Raw genomic sequence first — 12,296 nt, forward strand, 5'->3', positions numbered from 1 at the left:
AAACCCTTGTCTTCCTTGAGTGATCTAGAATTGACGAAGACTTAGTTAATTCTAGAAAAATCGACAGAGTTGACGAAGATAAGTCTTTATCAATTCTTTTGGAATTGACGAAGATGGTTCTTCGATGGGTCATCTAGAAGCTTTAGAGGTAGCCGATGAGATGGTGGGTTAAAACGCTTTCTCTAGTGATCTTAAAGCATCTGGAAAAAAAATTCTAGGTTTTAAGAGGAAAAATGTTACTTTTTAAAGTTATAAAACTTTAGATAGAAGTAAATTGGTTAGTTTTTAAAATTGTAAAGAGAAAATATAATAAATTATATATTTTTTAATATTATTAATAAAATAATAATTTTATTTTTATCTCTTTTAATATAAATTAGCCTATAAATAAGACTTTTGATTTTTTGAATTTTATAGATATAATTTTGAAGGCGCACTAAAACTTAGGGGGTGGTTGGGAGCACAGAAATAGTCCTTTGGTCCTAGTTTAAATTATATTTTATTATTAATAAAAGGCAAATAACCCAGAGATCAACTTACATATAACCCGAGGGGAATGGACCCATGATTCGCTCCATTATTAAATGGGTCCTAGCCAGGTTCATGATGAATAGGAGGATCGGACGGTGTAAAACTAGTTGATGGACGGAGTGGACCCATTAGAGACTGGGCACTACAAAACATCTCCATGTGCTACGCTGCTCAGATAACAGATCTCTGCGCCATCTTTCTGGGTCCCCTCTTGTCTCAAATTATGAAAGGCGAAATTTATATTTGAAGGTGATTAAAGGCCAGTTTTATCGGCACTAGCCCTGTAATTACCAAATTATTTTTCTAATTAACTTGTAATCACAAAATTAAACACGTTTATCTTCCATTAAAAAGGCCAATGCTGTCTTATTACTTTTATTTGAGCACATCATGGCATATTATTTTAAAATTTTAATGGATATTATAAAAAATTAAATTTGCCCATGACAAAAGTCAGAAATATAAAAACTAACACTACAAATATTGACTTCACACTTGGGGGGCATGCATGCGGCAACTTTTTTCATATATATAGTTTTTGGCTTGGGAAAATTGACTTATTTTACGAATTTTGACTTTCTTTTGACTTTGTAATATTTCTAAAAGCTTTTATGCACATTTTGATGTGTGGACCAAATGAAATGGCTTTATTGTAGAGCACCGACAGAGGAGCAATATTGCTATTATCATTCATATTTAAACTAATATTAATTATAAATATATATAATAATATTTATTTATTTATTTATAAATAAATTATAAGGCCAAAAGATTTACCCTCACTTAAAATTTGATGTATTTTTAAATTTTTAATAATAAAATTTTAAAAACTTAAATAAATTATTATTTAATAAAATTTAACTCTTTAGTTTAAAAAATTGACTATTTTCTTTTACTCAAAGTTTAAAAAGTTATATATTCTTCTTTAAAGTTTGATTTTTTTTTGGAATAATCACTTTCTAACAATCAATTTGAGAAGGTTATCGGTTGGCCTTCCTATCACCTCCCTCCCAATGGTTTATCAACATAGAAACCACCTAAAATCTAATCTAAATGATCGAACGATGTTTTATAAATTTGTGAATCATCCAACTATTTATGCATCTTTTTGAAATTTTATGGGTGAAAATTTGAAAATACATCAAATCTCGGGTGGGAATAAGTCTTTTGGCCAAAATTAATTACCGAATTATTTATTTTCAATAGCAAAACTATACGTGTGCTATTGCGTTAATGTATATGCATAGAGTTCACATACAGTGATACAGACAGACAATAGCATCATCAAAAAGGCATCTTCAATTTCACTCTGTTGAACTTAATAATGGAAAATGAAATCCAAGTACATATTTATGGAAGTTTTCATCCTTTTTCTTATTATTATACAGTTTGTCTCCATGTAACACAATTATGGAGGTTTTCTTGACCTTAGCAATGTCCCAATTCGCACATCCAACAAAATTTATAACTAGATTGAAAGCCCAAAGGATTTATTCACGGCTAAGTTTTGATGTATTTTTAAAATTATATTTATAGAGTTTGAAAAAACTAAAATCTTACTTATGAGTCAACTGTCATTATAATTTTTTATTAAAAGTAAAGGTAAAATTATTATTTTATTAATAATATCGAAATAATATAAATTTTTTTTATGTTTTTTTCAAAAATCTAAAAACTAACAATTGTATCTCTGTCTAAAGTTTCCTAACTTTCAAAAGTAATATTTTATCCCTCAAAACTTAGAGTTTATTTTATAAACCCTCTCTGACCATTGGTAATGACATTTAAACCTACTATCTCCGACTACTAAATCTTCACTCTCCGAAGCAAAAAAACGTGAGGAAGACACATTAATTCCAGAAAAATTGATAAAGTAGAAAATGTTACTTTTAAAAGTTAGAAAACTTCAGACAAAGATAAAGTTGTTAATTTTTAAAACTTTAAAAGAAAAATATACTGAATTTTATATATTTTTAATATTATTAGTAAAATGATGATTTTACCTTTATCTCTAATTAAAAATTTTAGCAGTAATTAACTCATAGATGAGATTTAAAATTTTCAAACTTTACGAATATAATTTTAAAAATACATCAAAACTTAGGTAGAAATAAGTCCTTTGGCCTAATTAAAACTCACAAGAAAAACGTATTATATGCAAGAACATGAGCTTTTTTTTTTTTTTAAATTTTCTTTATCAACCATTGCTTCATAATGATATATATAATACGTCATGGCCAGTCGGCAATGATTTTGAAATTTACTTAAATTCATTGATAATAAAGTTCTTGGTCTATATAAATGTTGACTACTGTCCCTTTTATTTCTGTCAATTCGTTTGATGTATATTCTCAGACCCATGTGTATTTACTGAATACTAATCAAGATGGCGAGAGCGAGGGAAAAGTCGCGGAAGATTCAAGTGGGAAAAAAGATGGTGGGCAAGCCTTGTGGTTTCTCTAGGGATCTTATGATTGAGAAATAAATTAATGAGTGATTCAATTGAGACTCCGAGCCAGGCTGTACTTGGCGGCCTTCTTCATCAATTTAAAAGGGGGTTACTATTATTATCTCACAAGTACACTTCAAAATATGGAAAATAGTGCAACATTAAAGCTTTTGATGGGAAAATTGTGCGGCAACAGCCTAATATGACTTCAATTTTGATTACTAGAAACTGCGATTTTTATGCTAACATAGCCCTGGATGTGCTCTGACTTCAATTTTGACAATTCATAAAGCTTGCACTAATCGCTATTAAATGACAACTGAGCCAAGATTCAGGCCTAAAGATCAGAAAATGGCCTACATGGGATATGGAAGATGATTTATGAGATCTTCAAATTGTCTAAGTTCAATGCTTGCACGGGTGTGCTTATGATCGGATCCAAATTTGAATCAAATCAAATTTCAAGTATCGATACATAAATGTTCCTTCAAGTGGCTGAGCTGCGAAAGCCCTGACATGTAGCCTCAATTAAACACTGCCCACTTTATGTTTATCCTCACATAGAAAATTTATAAAAATCAATGGGAATATAGATAAGGTGTGTTTGTCGGGTGGGGTATCCGAATATGTGACCTTAGTCTAATCAAACCCCACCGCTGGGTCTTGCCTTTAATCATTTTGCCCTATTAAGTTTCAAAATTAATGCCAAAAAGGAAAGAAGCATAATTTTGAGCACCAAAATTTGTATGGCTTATTTTGAAAAATTCACTGTTAAATATGATTGAATGAATTAATAATAAAATATTATTTACACATATTATAATATAAAAAATTAATAATCATTATAAATATATTAGAGAGTTTTAAAAATAATACAATTTTTTTTTAATAATGGATGTAGACTCTCGAATAAAAGATTCCAAGAAATCTGAGTCAGAAAAGCAAGGCTGCAATGCCAAAATATGACCCGTTTCAACGTTCTAGCATCCAAGGATATGTCACATTCTTAATTTCAAGTACACCAAGAGACTCCAAGGCATCATGTAAAAAGAAAAAGAGGGGAAATATTCAAAGCTTAGAAGAGCTGTCCAAAAGCATCTAAATTATTCACTAGAGCAAATATCGAAGAAACATCCTCATGGGACCCAAAGCAGTTTCATACACAATTTCAAGAAAGCGGTAACGTGGATCCGTCCGTCAATCAATTGGGCCCCAGACGATCCATGACGTGATGCTACGCGTTTGGATGTACAACAATGATTAATTATCATGACCATGCAATGTATTGATGTCAAAGTTGAAATTCCTATGATGATTATAACCGGACTAAGATTCCATTTTTTAATTTCTTACAGTTTACTTACACCCCATGCATGCATCATCATCAAGTAATATTGAGGTGACACAAGTTGTATTTTAACATTTTTCGTTGCTGGGTGACAGGGAAATTGGGGAAAAAGTTAAACAGAATCTTATATAATATATAGTATATGATTGATACGACGTCATTTAAACAGTGATTGTCGGCAAGCCCCTTATTTACCATTGTTACCATACTTGTTTGTCTGTCATTATTGCCTCTATATCCTGTCTCTCTATATAGAATAAAATATTAGTAGCATCTCTTTTTTAATGTGTGAATGAAAGTGTCCAGTGTAGCATAGACAAATCCAATTTACTGTTTTTCTGGGTGGACAAATCTTAATTGCTTTAAGCTGTTAGTGTCCGTTTGGCTGGCAGCTGACTTCGAATTCAATTTTTAAATTCATTAGAATTTTAATCTATTTTCTGGGTTGGTTGATTTCCAACGTCTAAAGAAAAAAATATTATTGTTTCCAAATAATCGCCGGGAGAAGCGATTTTTACCCTACTGACTGACCCCGTATTTATCATGGTTTGGATATACTGCTGCAATTTTTCAACACGTGTGTTCCTTTGGGACCCATCAACTACCTCAGCCAACTGTAAGTCCAACGTCACAACTACTCCGTACAGCCACGGCCACGTCAACTATTTGTCTTTATTGCTGTCGCTCTCTTATTCGTCTTTGGTAATTGATATCCTCTGCTATCCAATCACTCTCATTCTGCCGCTTTTTTTTACTTTTTTGAGGAAAAGAAAATCTAAACTAGCAAATGAAATCCTAATCTCATTTTAAAGTATGATTAACATTTTCCCTTCCTAAGTTTTTTATTATTGATTTTCATGGAAGTGGATTGGAGAGGATTTAGTTTGACAACAACGATAACAAGTGGTGGTAGTTATAATGGTTTCTGGCCAAACGTTAGAGCTTTAATACCAATTAAATCTAGCCGACTATAAGGCTCTCTCAGTTTTGATGGCAACATATGTGACACTTAATGTTACCTAATCATGAGGCCTTTACCATGGTTCAATAACACAAAGGGGCAAGATAAAAGGAAGAGAAAGAGGAAAGACACAGATGATTCACTGTTTTTCAGCTAGAATTTTTATAAATAGAATGGTTGTACGGCGCACGTATTTAAATCTTTAAATGAAGTGGACCCTGAACAAAATTATTTACAAGAAATAATTCAATGGGTTAGATAAATGCCAATGAATGGGCGATCAAGTACGGTCCTTTAATACAGACACTTGTAGGATTGTGTTGTATTGGGTTGGGGCCTTCCGAAAGATCCTGACGGAGCAATAAACAATTGATACAAAACCAAGCCACGTATGAAGAAACATTAGGCGCATCGCTGTCCACACGCCAGCCTCGACCTTCCTTCCCCCATTAAATCTTCTGCGACGAATTGTCAAATTTTTATTCTTTAAATTTAGTAAATTTAAAAGTTTACAAGAAGACTGATAGATAATACTGATTTGATTAACTAAGACAGCCCACATTGCCAACTGAGCCCTTAAGTGGTCCTATTATTATTCCTAGTAGACAACAATAATTCATAAAGAGTGAAAGGCCCAGCAATTGGGAAGTTGATTGAGATATTAGAGAGCAAAAATTCACGAAGATAACGATTTAAGGAGATTGTAATAATGAACATGTTTGTAAGAATGGATTACCTTTATAAAAAGGATGACAGCCAATTGATTTGAAAGATCAACCATACACCACTTTTAGATAATGGACCGGTAAATTCCCTAATAATTTCATTTATGCTATTGGACAAACTTGCCATCCATGTTTAGGCTGCTATCAAGTTGATGGATGTTGAGGAGAGCACGGGATTGAGTCTTTTCAATTCATAACCACAAGCTTGTGTTTAATTTGATGATATATCAAAATCAAACTCTTAAATTTATCTAATTTAATAATTATTAAATTTAAAGTTTATTCTTTAAAAATAATATTTCAATTTGGATAAAATTCTTTATTATAAAAAAAAAAAATACCCATCTTAATTAATGACTGTTTTAGACATTAAGACAATGGTTAGTGTGAACAAACTTTTAACTAATCAGGGGAGACAGATTGAACTTATGTCTATAATTGTCAACTTAATTTCACCGCTCATTACACCATTGACCTTGATTTTTAGAAATAATAACATTAAGTCCAATAAATTTAAATACTTAATTAAATAATTAGATGATGTGTCATCGACAGATTTCATCAAAGGGAATTTCTTTCAACTTCTAATCCAATCAATCATTATAATTTCAAATTCGATTTTGTTTCCTTACCGCACTGCATATATAATTTCGTTTTCCTTCAATATTTTCAGAAGCTCTTTTGTTTCACAGCTTTCAAATTTTCAACTATGTGTATAATTACATCATTCTAGAAAATGTTGGTAATTGATGATGAGTGGTAATCATAGACTTCAGGAAGCTTAATTAGTTTAAATACAACAGTTTGTGTGATCTTCCCTTCATAATTACCTCTAATTCCGGCAATAATTATGCCACATCAACATGATTGTAAAGAATTTCCACAACATAGATTATTTTCTGGTAAAATCACTTCACCAATTCCTTCATCCGTTTCTCCATGTTCGGAGGATTCACAATTTTTTGGCCAAAGGGCTTATTCTCACCCAACAAAGTATGTTATTATCTCAAAGTTTTCCTTATTAATTTAAAAAAATCTTATTTACCGACTCATGAATGATTAAAATTAACAAAACCATAACCCTTTAAAATTTTATCTTTTTTCCCTCTTAACAACTAAAAACTAACTATTTTCCTCTAAGTCAAGTTTTGAAAAATAACATTCTCCCCTTAGGGTTTAATTTTCAATTCACGATGTTAAATTCGGCTCTATCATCAACGATGAAGCTTTTCAGAGGCATCACCATACTTTGACAATCTCTCTTGCCTCCTTTGGAATATCGTTCGATCGAAATCTAACTTGAAAAGTCGAAGAGCTTTGTTGGGAGACGAAGCTCTTCATTAAGATGTCTGGAAAGACAAAGAGCTTTGTCTCCCGACGAAGCTCTTCGACTTTCCAGGCTAGAGGAGGCAAGAGAGATCGCTAGAGCATGGTGATGCCTCTGGAAAGCTTCGTCATTGGCGATGGCGCTAGATTTGGTGTCGTGGATTAAAAACTAAACCCTAAGGAGGGAATGCTATTTTTTTAAACTTTGTCTATAGGGAAATGATTAGTTTTTAGGGATTGAGGGGAAAAAAAGATAACATTTTAATTTATTTTAAATATTATAGATAAAATAACTATTTTGCCCTTTAAACCGTTAATTTTAATAACTCATGAGCAAGTAAATGAGATTTTCAAAGTTAATAGATAGAAATTGAGATAACAATATACTTTGGGTGGGAAATAGTCCTTTGGCCTAATTTTTTTTTAACAATATTATGTTAACCTAGTTTTGAATAGTTAATTTGATATTTAAATAATGTATAAAGTTACCTAATCATATGATAACACATATCATCTAGATATATTTAAAACGGATACATATAGTTTTATTGATTATCGAGATACATCATCACTTTATCCCAATAAGGGGGTGTTTGGTTAAGAGTTTCTAAAGATTACTTTGATAATCTATTTTTTATTACTTACATTACTTTATTTGGTTTATAAGTAATAAAAGATTTTAATAATTTTTTTATTACCAATACTGATATGATAAGTAATATAAGAAGTAATTTGATAACCACCTCTATCTTAAGTATTAAAATATATTCTCAATGTAATTTTGATTTTATTATAATTATATTCTTGTTTAATAATTTTTTTAGGGTAAAAATAATTTCATTTTTAATTAATATAATAAATAATATAAAAAAAATTTAGAATAATTATATCTACAAGTATTTAAATAAAATAATATATTAGTATTCTTTTATTACCTCTAATAGAACACAATAATTATTTATATCTATTAATTTTTATAAAATTTTATCATAATAATAATAATAATAATAATAATTTATACCTAATAATCTTCAAAGTAATCTATCTTTAAGATAATCTTTAAATTTTAATAATAAAACATTTTTTAAACTAAATATTCTCTTAAAATAATATATTTTTAAGATAATTTTTTAATTTTAATAATAAAATATTACTCAAATCAAATACTTTTTAAAAAGTTTTCCAAATTTACGAAGAGGGTATTTTTTTTACGTAACATCTTCCCAGTCAATTGAGGAATTTAGTCGACAGTAACACAATGAACCAAGTCATTTCTCACAACAGTAGTGGTGTCACAAGCTATCAGGACAGCTTCTTTGCCCATTAAAGATACCAATTATCGCGTACGTAGAAAGGGACATTGCAACTGCAACGTTCACAAGTATCCTTTCCTTTCTTAAGGTTTGGGGAATATATGATCCAACGTTTCTTGCTCTGACCTGGGAAATATTCCTTAGCAAAACTATCAGGAAATTAACTTATCACCACCAAATTATTGTAGCAGATATCAATATCATTGTCAAACAGCTAGCTGACCGAATTTATCAACATCAACAATCCCAATCGACCACACTGCAATTGGGAGCCAAAGGTTTTTTAGGCAACTTGTTCATCAAAACCAACCCACTGTCCACGGGCTCCATTTGGACTCATTAATAAATTTGGGCCCTTTTATTATTCTACCCGATTCAAAACAGAGAGGCTTCAAAGCTTGAAATGTGATACAAATTTTGACTACACAATTACATGTAACTTTGAAGATGTATGCACTAGAATATTTGTCGGCTCCAAGTTCAACCTTATAATTTATTTGTAAGGCCAAAAGAGTTATTCCTAGCCAAAGTTTGGTCTAAACCCATCTCACACTTGTTAATTTTTTAAAACTAAATACCTACCTTTTTGTTAAAATTTTCTGTATTAAAGTTAAAGGTAAACTTGTCAGTTAAAAAATACATAAAAATATGAAATTTTTATCTCATTTCTCTCCTTAATTTTAAAAAGTTAATAATTTTTCTATCTAAAGTTTTAAACACTCACATTTTACCCCCTAGGGTTTGATTTTCCTCCAAGTTTCTCCAGTGCTGTTTTCAGCTCACTACCAATATTCTTTCTTTGCCACCGACGATGGCCTTCTATCTCTAACACTCTGTCACTCTTGACAACACATTGTGGTGCGACGAGACCAGAGGAAGACAAGAGTCGCGTGATGATGTTCTTTCTTGGCCTTCTTTTTCTCGTTCTTCATTTGAAAAGAGCCACATGACAATGAGAGGAAGGGATGCATGAAAATGAGAGCAGAGGAGAGGAAGAGGCCCACGATGAGACCAGAGGAGAGGAAAAGATGCACGATGGTGAGACCGACATCGATTTTGCCACCATGCGTTGTTAGGAGTGACAAAGAGCGTCAAAGATAGAAAGTTGTCATCAACGACAGAGAAAAAACGTTGTCCTCGGTTGAAAAGAGCACTGGAGAAACATGGAGGAAAATTAAACCTTAGGGGGGAAAATGTGACTTTTTAAAACTTTGAGCACAAAAAATTATTAGTTTTTTTTAAAGTAGAGGAGAGAAATGAAATGGAATTTTAATATCTTTATATATTTTTTTAAATAGGTATTTGAATATTTGAAAATTAACGAATATGAGTTTGAGTTTAAACCAATCTTTGGGTAGGAATAAGTCTTTTGGCCTATTTATAAAGTATTTCGACATATCAATGGTTTTTGGGGTGGAAGATGAAATGCTTAAACTATGTGTCAGGTATACATGATTTTTAACTAATTTCTAAACATAAATACAACATCTCCTTGCATAAATTGAAACAAAAGTAACAAAGTTCAATAGTACAAGGGTTGCTTACAAATAAATATTCCCTGATTAAAAGTGATAAATTCACAGTTGATGAGTTTGAGGCACAAGCAAGATTAACAGTTGATAAAACTTTTACAGGGATGTAAATGTTGTTTTTTGAAATATGTGGGTTATTTCAGTACTGTCAATTTTGGGGCAAATTCCGAAGAAAGACCAAGTCAATGTTACTGTTATTAGGAATTAAAACACTGAAAGGACAACTTACAGTAACAAAGGCGGCTTGCGCTTATAAATTGAATTCAAATTTACACGGGTCAAAGTCTTCACTGAGTCTCACGCCCTCACCCCACCGAGTTGACCCCACTCTTCTCCTTCCTCTTTTATTGACATCAACATTTGATTCCAGTTCATCAAGCATTTGAGTTTTCTTCTTCTAAATTTAACTTCTCAACTCTTTGGCTCATCTGGCGTCTCTTCCTTTTGGTAATTTCTTGGATCTGAATTTTGAAGAATTATAGCAGTATTTTTTTAAGCTTTATTTTGTTTCTGATCAATCGGAGGCTGCAGGTTTTGTAAACACGACGATGACTCTTCACAAGAAAGAAGATGAAGATAAAACTTCATCTTTATCTACACCATTCGAGAAAATACTTCTTGTTGATAAGTTTGAAAAAGAAGTAAATCTGAGGGTAGATGAAGGAACAGAAACCTGTACAACTCCAACTGCTAAAGAGCATAGGATTCCAGAAGTGGTAACGTGTCCTCCGGCACCCAGGAAGCGAAAAGCTTCTTTCTTGAGTATCAAGAATGTCTCCAACAAGAAGTCCAAGAATGTTGACAAGCTGTTTGTCTTTTCTGATTTCGAACCAATGCCAGGGCTTCATCAAATTTCTTGTAATAAGATTCCATGGAGATCCAAGAAGAAGTTTCATTAGTGCTAGATTAGTTTTGCAAATTAATTGTTCATGATATAGTATACAGGCAATTCTAGATTTATTTTAATTGGAACAGACATTTGTTCCTTCTGATATAAAGTTCCAAGTTATTTTCTGTATAACAAAACATTGGTTTTGTTTTCTTGTTGCCATGACAGCAACAACTGTCCTTGTAATAAAGAAGATCTTAAGCAGTAGGCCTTTTATTTTCATAATAAGCAACATTTGAATAATGAATTCTTGTTCAGTTTTAACAGAAGACGAACAATCCCTTTCTAATCTCCATATCCATTGGAAGTTTTGGTATCTATAGGAGTATTCAATCTACTCTCTATGATGTTTCTTACTATACTTTTCACTTTCTTATCAGGCTGCCACACCTGAATATTCAATGGGGTAGGCAGATACCTTAAAAACGGACAGAAAAATCTTGTTAAACAATGGACGTCCGTAGGAAAAACTGCTACAACTACAGATTTTACAAGTTAAAAGCAAATACTGGCTTCCAGTAATGAAAATCTCTGCACTGACAGAATTGTTGAAGTTCAATTTGAGCCTTGAAGGCTTCCTTCCCTTCGGCAAAGCTACTTCCAGAGGCCGCGTGGGCAATTATATCATCAAGTAACCTTCTGAATTCTTCATTCATGTCATTCTTTTTGTTAATTTTGGTTGTCTGATATTTCCAGTCGTCAAGCATATGATGCCATTTCCTTTATCATGAGCTGATAAGTTGAAAATATTTATTATATTTCCATAACTGATAGCATAATATCATAAATATTCATCAGCTATATATAATATTATGTATAACTGATAAAATATAAACAAATTAAAAAGAAGTGGGAGACCTTGAGATCGTCAATGGTGAAGGCAGGATTGACTATCTTTCTGTGCCTGACCCAGTCTACTCCATTAATTAAAGCCAATCTTTCTTTCTATAAAGGAGGAATGGACTAGATAACCGGATGTAGTAATCAGTCAAACAATCACGGTATTAAATAAATTAAAAATTTAATAATATAAAAAAAAATTTGAGCTCTTGGTTTAATGCTCGGAATCCCTCTGCTTTCTTACTCCAAATATCCCTGTAGAGCAAAGTCAATCCTTTTTGCCCAACTACTTTTTCTGTGGCCTTCTGGGCTGTCATAGAAAGCCAGCTTGTCTGATAGTACATATTTGGCCAGTTTGGGGTCTGAAATTCAGATCTTTGGC

General features: G+C 31.8%; 1 long non-coding RNA gene across 1 annotated transcript; it reads left to right on the plus strand.

The window, feature by feature from the left end:
* The first annotated feature begins 10,456 nt into the window (after positions 1–10,456).
* Positions 10,457–11,317, plus strand: LOC123222744. The gene is made up of 2 exons (XR_006503711.1): positions 10,457–10,632; positions 10,717–11,317. It is a non-coding gene; the product is annotated as an uncharacterized LOC123222744 (long non-coding RNA).
* Positions 11,318–12,296: the final 979 nt, after the last annotated feature.

Source organism: Mangifera indica, chromosome 8 (assembly GCF_011075055.1).
Source record: "Mangifera indica cultivar Alphonso chromosome 8, CATAS_Mindica_2.1, whole genome shotgun sequence".
Taxonomy (NCBI): Eukaryota; Viridiplantae; Streptophyta; class Magnoliopsida; order Sapindales; family Anacardiaceae; genus Mangifera; species Mangifera indica.